At 47.5% G+C, this 9,663-nt stretch overlaps 1 long non-coding RNA gene across 5 annotated transcripts; it reads right to left on the bottom strand.

Annotated features, from left to right (window-relative positions):
* Positions 1 to 6,772: 6,772 nt before the first annotated feature.
* LOC120643833 lies at positions 6,773 to 9,463 on the bottom strand. 5 transcript variants are annotated; one of them, XR_005663198.1, is made up of 7 exons: positions 9,122 to 9,463; positions 8,557 to 8,616; positions 8,231 to 8,304; positions 7,920 to 8,044; positions 7,772 to 7,847; positions 7,555 to 7,638; positions 6,773 to 7,441 (listed from the first exon to the last, which is right to left on the bottom strand). It is a non-coding gene; the product is annotated as an uncharacterized LOC120643833 (long non-coding RNA). The 5 variants fall into 5 exon arrangements; XR_005663196.1 differs by having other exon boundaries at positions 8,231 to 8,616; XR_005663199.1 differs by lacking the exon at positions 8,557 to 8,616.
* Between the last annotated feature and the right edge of the window lie 200 nt (positions 9,464 to 9,663).

Here is a 9,663-nt window from a genome sequence, read left to right as displayed (position 1 = left end):
AAGTGCGATATCTACACCGACCACAAGAGTCTCAAGTACTTCTTCACTCAGGCAGAGTTGAACATGAGACAGAGAAGATGGCTAGAGCTGATCAAGGATTATGACCTGAACATCCAGTATCACCCCGGGAAGGCCAACGTAGTGGCAGATGCCTTGAGCAGGAGAAGCTATTGCAGCAATTTGATGGTTCGCGAAGAACAACCTGAGTTGTGTGACAAAATGGAGAAGCTGAAGCTTGAGATTATTGAGCAAGGACAGCTGAATGAACTGATGATCAAGTACAATCTTGAAGATCGAATCAGACAAGCTCAGAAGCAGTGCCCAGAAATTCGGAAATTGAGAAGGTTAATGAGAAACGGAAAGGCCCCCGACTACCGAGTCGACGACCAAGGTACCACCTGGCTAAAGAACCGTATATGTGTACCCCGAGATCAGAAGATCCGAATGGATATCTTGAATGAGGCCCATAACTCTAAGTACTCGATACACCCTAGATGTACGAAGATGTACCAGGATCTAAAGGATCGCTTCTGGTGGAGAGACATGAGAAGGGACATAGCCGAGTATGTGGCTAAATGCGACATTTGCAGGAGAATCAAGGCTGAACATCAGCGCCCTGCGGGATTGTTGAAGCCGTTGGATATACCCGTTTGGAAATGAGATGACATTAGCATGGATTTCATCGTGGGATTACGCCGAACTCAGAAAGGACATGATGCTATTTGGGTGATCGTCGATCGTTTGACCAAAGTTGCTCATTTCATACCAGTCAAGACGACTTTCACTGTGAGTAAGCTAGCAGAGCTTTATATAGATAATATCCTGAAGCTTCACGGAGCTCCGCGAAGTATTGTTTCAGATCGAGGACCACAGTTCACCGCTAAGTTCTGGCAGAGTTTGCACAAGTCCATTGGGACTAATCTCGAGTATAGCTCCGCTTATCACCCTCAGACAGATGGTCAGACTGAAAGAGTGAACCAGATATTAGAAGATTTGTTGAGAGCATGTGTACTGACCTATGGATCTAACTGGGAGAAAAGTCTATCATATGCCGAGTTCACGTACAACAACAACTTTCAGGCCAGCTTGAAGATGTCACCGTTTGAAGCTCTTTACGGCAGAAAGTGCAGAACACCGCTAATGTGGTCAGAAACTAGAGAAAGGTCGTATTTCGGACCAGATGTCATTACTGAAGCCGAAGAGAATGTGGCCAAGATCAGAGAGAACTTGAAAATCGCCCAGAGCAGGCAAAAGAGGTACGCCGACAAAGGAAGAAGAGAACTCTCGTTTAGAGTTGGAGATCATGTGTATTTGAAGGTATCACCACTCTGAGGTACCAAGAGGTTTCATGTGAAGGGGAAGCTTGCCCCTAGGTACATTGGACCGTATCCAATCATTCAGAGAATCAGGAAATTGGCATACAAGCTGAAGCTACCTGAAGAACATGCTGGAGTGCACCCCGTTTTCCACGTATCTCAGTTACGCAAGTGCTTGCGAGTACCAACAAAGATAGTTCCGACTGAGGCAGTAGATTTGCAAGAAACTCTTGAATATGTGGAATATCCTGTGAAGATACTGGATCGAGCAGTGAAAGAAACTAGAAGGACCACCATTCCGTACTGCAAGGTATTATGGAGTAATCATACAGAACGAGAAGCCACTTGGGAGAAGGAAGCTGAATTGAAGGAGAAGTACCCTCACCTCTTCGAAACCCAGGTAAACCTTTAATCTTGGGGACGAGATTCTTGTGAGGGGGGAAGACTGTAACATCCCGTATTTTTACGGAATGTTATATAGTGCAAAAATATGAAATTTCAAAAACTTTTTGTGTGCATGTGTAATTAGGTAGAAGTAATGTAAGGCTGATCTCCCTTTCCATCTCGAATTCCAAGTAAATTAAAACCAAAACAAATATAAGGTATATAAATGTTAGTGTGCTATATTTGGAGTTGGAGTTTATTTGGATCTACCTTGTTTCAAATCTGGTTTGATTGGATTTTGGTTGAAGTTGGGTGGCAAATAATTTGAATTAAGCCATTCAAATTATTTGCAAGAGCTAACTCAAACCCCCTATCTAACCTTGGGACTAAACCTCCTAACCTACCCCAGCCTAGCCCAACCCGCACAGCTGCCTCAGCCTGCTAAATCGCCGGCCCAACCACCCCTTCCTCACCCGACCGGCCTGCACGGCCCGCATCACCCCGGCCGCACAGCCCAACACGCCGGCCCAACCCGCACGCCGCCTCCCTTCGCCTGTGACGCTGACCCGCCACTGCTTTTTCACCGCCGCCGCGCCAAAGCTGCCACGCCCGCGCCTCCAACTGCCCTCGCGCGCGCGCCGTCCCGCTCCGCGACAAGATAGCGAAACCGCCCTCGCGCGCGCCCTAGGAACCCTAGACCCCACGCGGAAGGCCAACAGATGCGCGACACGTAGCCTCGCGCGCGTCCCCGTGCCGGACCGGCAATCTCCGGCGTCCGTGCCAAGGGGAGCCCTAGCCGGCCGCCTATAAAGCCACCTAGCCCCGCTGCGAAACCCTAGAACCACCCCTGGGGTTTTCCCCCAACCCAATCGAGCACCGCCGCCGCCACGATCAGAAATAGAGGAGGCGCTTCGAGCCAAGGAAGAAGAGGAAGAATGAAGGCAGGAGAGGAGAAGAAGGAGGAGTCGACACCGCGCCGCCCGAGACAGGAGCATCGCCGCCGCGCCAAGAGAAGCCAAGGAGGAGGACAACCGCCGGCGCCACGACGCCACGGCACCGCCGGACTTCCTTAGGCCTGCGCCGAACGATGACACCAGCGCAGCGGTTCTCCCTGCCCTGCTACGAGCCGCCGGCCTCGACTCACCACCGCGTCACGCCTGACCTCCACAAGCCCGCCGGTGAGCCCGCCGCCGTCCGCCGCACCCCTGTTTCCCCTTTTTGCCGCCGTGTCGCCACCCTTTTCCCTTCGTCCTGCACGAACCCGAGCCACGCTGGCCATAAGGCCACGTCTTGGACCTCTCCCGCATCGAAACCGAGCCTTGCCATGGCCGTCCCATGCACGTGGCCGCGCGAACGCGATGCACCATCCGTGCCCGGCCTCATCGTCGCCCTAATGCCCCGTTCCTCCGCGCCGTGGCCACGCCACGATGCGCACGACCGCCTTGCACGAACCCGAACCTTGCCGTGGCCCCAGCCACGCGGACACGCCACCCGCCGCGAGCCCATGCCCAGTCCTGCCCGAGCCGCCCAAAACAGGGCCGCCGCCTTGTTGCTGCCGTCCACGCCACGACGTGCCCACGTGCGGCCGCGCGAGCGCGCCATGCGGTCGTGGGCAGGAGCCAGCCTTGCCCGGCCCAGTTCCGCCTGGCCTCCCCGCAACCGCCGTCGCACCCTAGCCTCGCTGTGCACGACCACAGCGGCTGACGCTGCAATGCCTCGCGAGTGTCTTTGCCAGTCCGCCGCAACATATCGTCGAGCACCTGCAGTGCACACCCTCAACCATGCCTAGCACACACGCACACCTTGGCCACACACGCGCGAGCCACACCGGATTTGGTCAGCCGCACCAGATCCGCCCTCCCGCTGATAGGTAGGACCCAGTTGTCAGTGGGCGGGATTACACTGTCCCGCGGGATCCTCCTGTAAGAGAGAGAGGAGGGAGAAAGAGAAGGTTGTTGGGTCGTGGCCTATGTTTAGACCCGTCAAGCCGAGCCACCCCGAGCCGGCCTGTGGAGCCGAGCCCAAGTCGATCTGCCAAGCCGAGCCGTGTCTGAGCCGGCCTGCGAGCTGTTTTCCCTAGCCGGCCCGTTCCTTTGAGCCCGCCAGACCCAACACCTTGAGCCAGCCTGCCATCCCTTTCGGCCAAGTAGCTATCGGACCTCTTCTTCTTTTCTGTTAACCTTTAACCCGCGGGTCCCACATGTCATCCTCTAGTGAGTGGCTGACAGGTGGGGCCACTGACACGTGGACCCCGCTGACCTAGACGTTGACTGGTCAACGTTGACCAGTAAACGCTGACATCAGCTTTGACCCCGCTGACGTCAGCAGGAACTGACCTTGCGCTGACGTCATGGTGACGTCAGCAGGACATGTGGCATTCTCCCGTCCTGCCACATGTCGGCCCTGTGTGTTTTCTTTTTCCGAAAATCATTTGTTAATTTCAAAAATAGATTTAGGCTTCAAAAATTGATAATAAATTAACTGGAGCTCCGAAAATTATGAAACCAGTTTCATAATTTTTCTAAAATCATGATCTACCCGTTAGAGTAGGTTTTGGTGTGATTTGGATCTTATTTGGATACTTTTGTGCACTTTTGCACTTTGGCCACCTTAGTAATTTGTAATTACGAATAGGCCCTTAGCGAGGAGGAGCTATTCGACGCCCCGGACGCCAGAGGACCCAGAAGGACGTACCAGACTATGAGAAGACTCCGAAGATCTAGGACGACTACGAGAAGTCTCAGGTTCACGCCCATCTATGATTTGATTACCTATTAGGCATTGCTTGCTAGAACTGCTATCGCTTTATTACTGTTATGAGATGAACCTGCATAGCCAATTGTGCGCCCTTATTCCTTGAACTCCTAATATAAACCATGTTTGAATGGTTGATATGCTTGCATGTGTATGTGTGGGATTTCCTCGTGATATGATAGTCTTGGCGTGAGTGGAGATCCACCATATCAGGAGTTGGTGATTAGGGCTTTTAGCAGGGGGCGAGCAAGTTGACTTTGCTGGAGGTGTGTGTTGGGCACACCCTGCGAGCACCTGTTGCGGGTGCATGTTTGTGTCGTTGGACACGATTAGACTTTTGAGGTGTTTTGTGGGCGTTACTTGTAATGGGTTGGTGTAACTATGATTAGTGGGACTTTGTGAGCGTGCACACCACTTATCCACTATGCGGGTGGATCCGGTCCGAGGCTAGTAAGCGTGGTGCCAAGCCTGTAGGCGGATGTAGTATCGGTGCAGGGGGAGCAGGTGTGGACCTGACGTTCCCCAATTCGCGGGATTCATGGGAATCCTATTCTAGATGACTTCAAAGTCCTGGGGCGACCTCTTGCGAGAGAACGCGCCCAAACCCCGTAAAGCAGGATGGTGCCATGGCTGCTAGTTCTTGTTCTCAGTAGACCGGTGTCTCAATGTCAGTTGGCGGGCCTTCGGCTGGCAGCGATTCGAGTGGGTACAGGTGGACAACCCCTGCAGGGTGAAAACTATACGTATAGCCGCGTACTCGGTCATGTACATTCTTACTCTTCTATTACTTCCATTAGTTAGTGTGACATGATACTTTTCTACCTCCCTCTAGCCTACTTTCCTTCTTGGATAGCAGCTGAGGTGCGAGGAGAGGGAGTTCTCGCACCGACTTGGTTGTCAGGGACTTGGGTGAGTCCTGGAAGTGTGAGTTGACCGGGAGTCCGGGATGCCGGAATGGAGTCCGGGATGCCGGAATGGCCCGCGTCAGGTGACTTGGCAGATGCTGTACTTTGTTGATGCTACGCATAGGAAACTCTAGCCTTATCCGTTGACTATTTCTTATACCATAATGCATCAACTTAAAGCTTGCATACGGATGGTGACGTGAACCTATTCCGTCATTGGGGATAGTTTGGTAGATGCAGGATCCGACTCGAAGATCGACGATGACTTTGAAGGAAGGACTAAGGACGATTCGTGCTTCGCTCAAGTTTGCCTGTGGATGAAAGAAGACGTCAAGATGAAGGATGCCCCAGAAGTCTAGCTACCGCTTCCGTTTTCTGGTTGTTCACTTTTAGCCCAATGGGCTTGTACCAGATGATTTTGTATCACAATCCGCTGAATTATGTAATAATTAAACCTTTGTTGTGTTTTATCGCGAAGTATGACTGTGATATGTAATTGAAATGAGTTCTGTATGTGATAGCATGCGGCGGAGGAATTATTAGGTCCAATATCTAGCACGAGCAAGATCTGCTTAGGCAATATAGCTTTTTCACGTGAGCTGCACCCTGCACGACATGCCCGCACGGCAGCTTAGCGGTGGGCTTGCTGCATGATTTGTTTCTGTTTTTTATTTGTTACTAGCATAGACACACGTGCATGCCCGCACGGCAGCTTAGCGGTGGGCTTGCTGCATGATTTGTTTCTGGTTTTTATTTGTTACTAGCATAGACACACGTGCAACACGTGATTTTTATACACACTAAAAAGACTAATGGGAGGATAGACATATCTTTCATATTTTTGCCTGGAGCGTGTTGATTTGGCTGTTTGTCATGACACAAGCACGTGTTTGAAACTAATTCTATATCAACTCTATGGATGTACATAATATACTGCATGGTGTAAAAGTTCCGCCAAGTGGACAGATAAAAAATATCAAGAATATATATCACCTATTGGTCAGCGCCTAATGGACAGATCAACAAAATAAAATTAACAATAATAATAGTTCAACGAAAATATTATACCATGTAAGAACTTGTCTTAATTCATTATTGATTATTGATTGATACATGAATTTAAAATATGGCCTAATTGATGCAATACCAGCATGCAAGACTCAAAAAAATGTAGCAAGATCCATCCATATTTCTCGCTCAGCCTCTGGGTACACCAAAATAACAATTAGTGCTGCAGGTCGAAAACACCAAACTCCTAAAATACTTTTCATTTTACTGACATTCATGATAGAAACACATTGGTTATAGACAGGTGCATATATCCTGTGTGACAATGACATTCAGAAGAACCAAACCAGACTTGTAATCACTTTCAAAGTTCAGCCACATCGAGCACAGAAGAACAAGGATTAATAAGCTTTCTAGCTGTGACTCAATAGTACCCAAGTAGCTAGAAGAACAAGCCCTAAAAGAAGAGAAAAGAGCTTCTCTATCGACATCATTGTTTCTGAAGGCATTTAACTTGTTTTATGAAACAACAGAAATTTATCTAAACAGCCAACACATAGGCAACTCAATTTTTGATATATACTGCCCATCAACAAAAATATACGAAACAATAGGGACAAACCTTGGTTCCAGTGTTTCAAAGGAGACAAGACGAGCTGGTATGTCCGGATGCCTTGGCATATGTTAGGTTTCATGCACCAACCAGATGAACCCAAAAGCTTAAGCTATTGGGAAAAGATGGGAAATCCACTAATACTTCACAACACTCCCACTCACATGCAGCCAGAACAAGGCGCAAATGTGGAAATAAAGAAGGGAGCAGAGGACTTAAAAGATGCCTCTACCAAGACTCGAACTGGAGACCTCTGGCTTTGATACCATGTTAGGTTTCATGCACCAACCAGATGAACCCAAAAGCTTAAGCTATTGGGAAGATGTGGGCAATCCACTAATACTTCACAACAGCATACACTGCATGGATCTTCTTGCTTTATCCACACCATTGACAAGCAAGATCCTTGCTATATTTCTATTTCTACTCTGTATGGCAAAATGTTGTGGTGTCCATCCATCCTGCATGAAAGGCAATATTATTAAAGGAATTCATGTGCCCTAAAGGAATTCATGTGTCCCTGAAGGCCTGAAAAGGGTTGAGATGATCTAATTTTGCTAGTGGATTAACATACCTGGCTATTTGATTTTGTTATAGCGGAACTGCGGAAGAAAGGAACATTGTTGAGTTGCAGCATGCCAAATAACATATTTTTTCTCTTCAAAAAAATAATGAAGCACCACCAGATCAAACTTGGAGATTAATTGTAACACAAAAAATAATTGATGTGAATGGATCCCTAGAGCAATTGGCATAAGAGATCAGATCATGCCAAAAAAAGGGAACGTTACCTGCTTTCCACCTTCAGATCCATCGGACAATCCCTATCAGATTCCACGCACTCCATGTCTAATGTCAAGCATCCATCTACAAATGTTACACAACAATTTAAGATACAACACGTGGGTCCAGTGCGGAAAAAAGATTTGTTGGCAGTACTTGGTATTTAGGGGGACATGTTACCATCGGCACAAGACTGCCACCCAGCGTTCAGGTTCTCATTGTTGCACACTTGCCCTTTTTTCGTCCTGTAGGCTTCGTGACACCTCTTGGTACGTGCATCCCTGACATCACCAGAAATTGTAGCTTATTAGTAGACTGGGCTCTCTCTGTCCACCTCTTAAGTTCCTTAGGGTCAACATTTGTTTGGCGCTAATAGGAGACACTTTGAGAACATGCAATGCAACACAATTGTCTGAATATAAATGTAGCATGCGCAAGTATGCAATCAGGACGCATTTGAAACTCACATATTTGGTGGAGCTTGACATGTCACTAAAAGGAGCTCTACCACCATTATTTCTTAATGGATCCATCTACTTGCCTGCAAGCATTACCATGATCAGGACGCATTTGAAACTCACATATTATGAAAATATGATGCCTAGAGTATACAATCAACTGGATTGCATATACACAAAGTACAGGCAGCCAGTGTTTTCTCTAAACAAGAATACACAGAGACTAAACTCAGATATGAAATCAACCAGGAATTGAACATATTCTGCCACAAATGTAGCATTAGTTCTTAAAACATTAATTGGATCTGTTGCTTTGCTTAGCTGAATAGAGTAACCTGAAAAGATCTTGCAACCTGTACTGCATGTACATAGCATGGAGATCAAAGTGCTTAAGCCTGGCACAGGTGAAGTATGTCAACATTAATATGGGAACTCAGCTAACAGTCCATACATATGAATTTTGCAATAGATCATGGCACCATCAGAACACAAGTCTGAATAAAAACTTCGTTGATTGATTACAGCACTGTACTATGTAGCATGTTGATTGTGACCTGTGCAGAAAGGGGTCAGTACGAACCCTAAAACAAAAGTATTTTGTTACTAAAAAATTCACATGACACACAACATAGCTAACATTTTTCATCTGGCCAGTTCCACACAACATAGCTTGCACATTTAGTGGCACTTAGTAAGTATTAGCCTCCACATGATAATTGCCTGGCAAAGATTGTTCTACTAAGATCGATCGGTTCTGCTAAGATGATATACCTAGATAGATCAATTTCCGTGCTGTACTAAAACCCATCTTCATGATTATCCTTCCATTGCACAGACATGCGCAAGAGTGAATCTAAAACACATCAATTAAAGGAAGGGAGATAAGGATTAGTGAAGAACCTGCGACGACCAATTATCACTTCGATTTGCTGGGCAGATGTCCCTGCACAGCACCCATGCAGATGCGGCGTCAGCAGGAGGAACAACGATGGCGAGGGCGACCAGCGTCGGCTTAGCAGTACATAAATTGGTAAAAAACAATAATGTTGGGAAAAATTCAAATCTCTCTGTGGCATTTCAACAAACAAATCATGGGAAAGGTCGATTAAATAAACCTACAATGTGTGCAAGACAGATGCAATTTAGTCATAATAGATGTAACAAGGAGTATCGCTAGCCTATCTTCATGCTCTACAATAATCTTTCTTGGAACAAATTAATTATACTTAAACCAGGAGCCTTAGTCTATGAAGGGAATAAGTCTCTGTACTTGTGGTCTTTGTGGGGCTGTACTTGTAGTCCTGTGTGGGGCTGCAGCATCTCATTTTCTGCAGCACGCACTAGCACCATTGCTGCCCTAGAGGACAGCATCTTGGACTGCTTTAGCATCTAGATAGGACAGAAGTTAGTCCTTTCATTTGGCATCTTAGACTAGGAGTAGA

The sequence above is a fragment of the Panicum virgatum genome, chromosome 8K (genome assembly GCF_016808335.1).
Source record: "Panicum virgatum strain AP13 chromosome 8K, P.virgatum_v5, whole genome shotgun sequence".
Taxonomy (NCBI): domain Eukaryota; kingdom Viridiplantae; phylum Streptophyta; class Magnoliopsida; order Poales; family Poaceae; genus Panicum; species Panicum virgatum.
The sequence above is the reverse complement of the archived record's forward strand: the minus strand, read 5'-3'. Positions and strand labels throughout refer to the sequence as shown.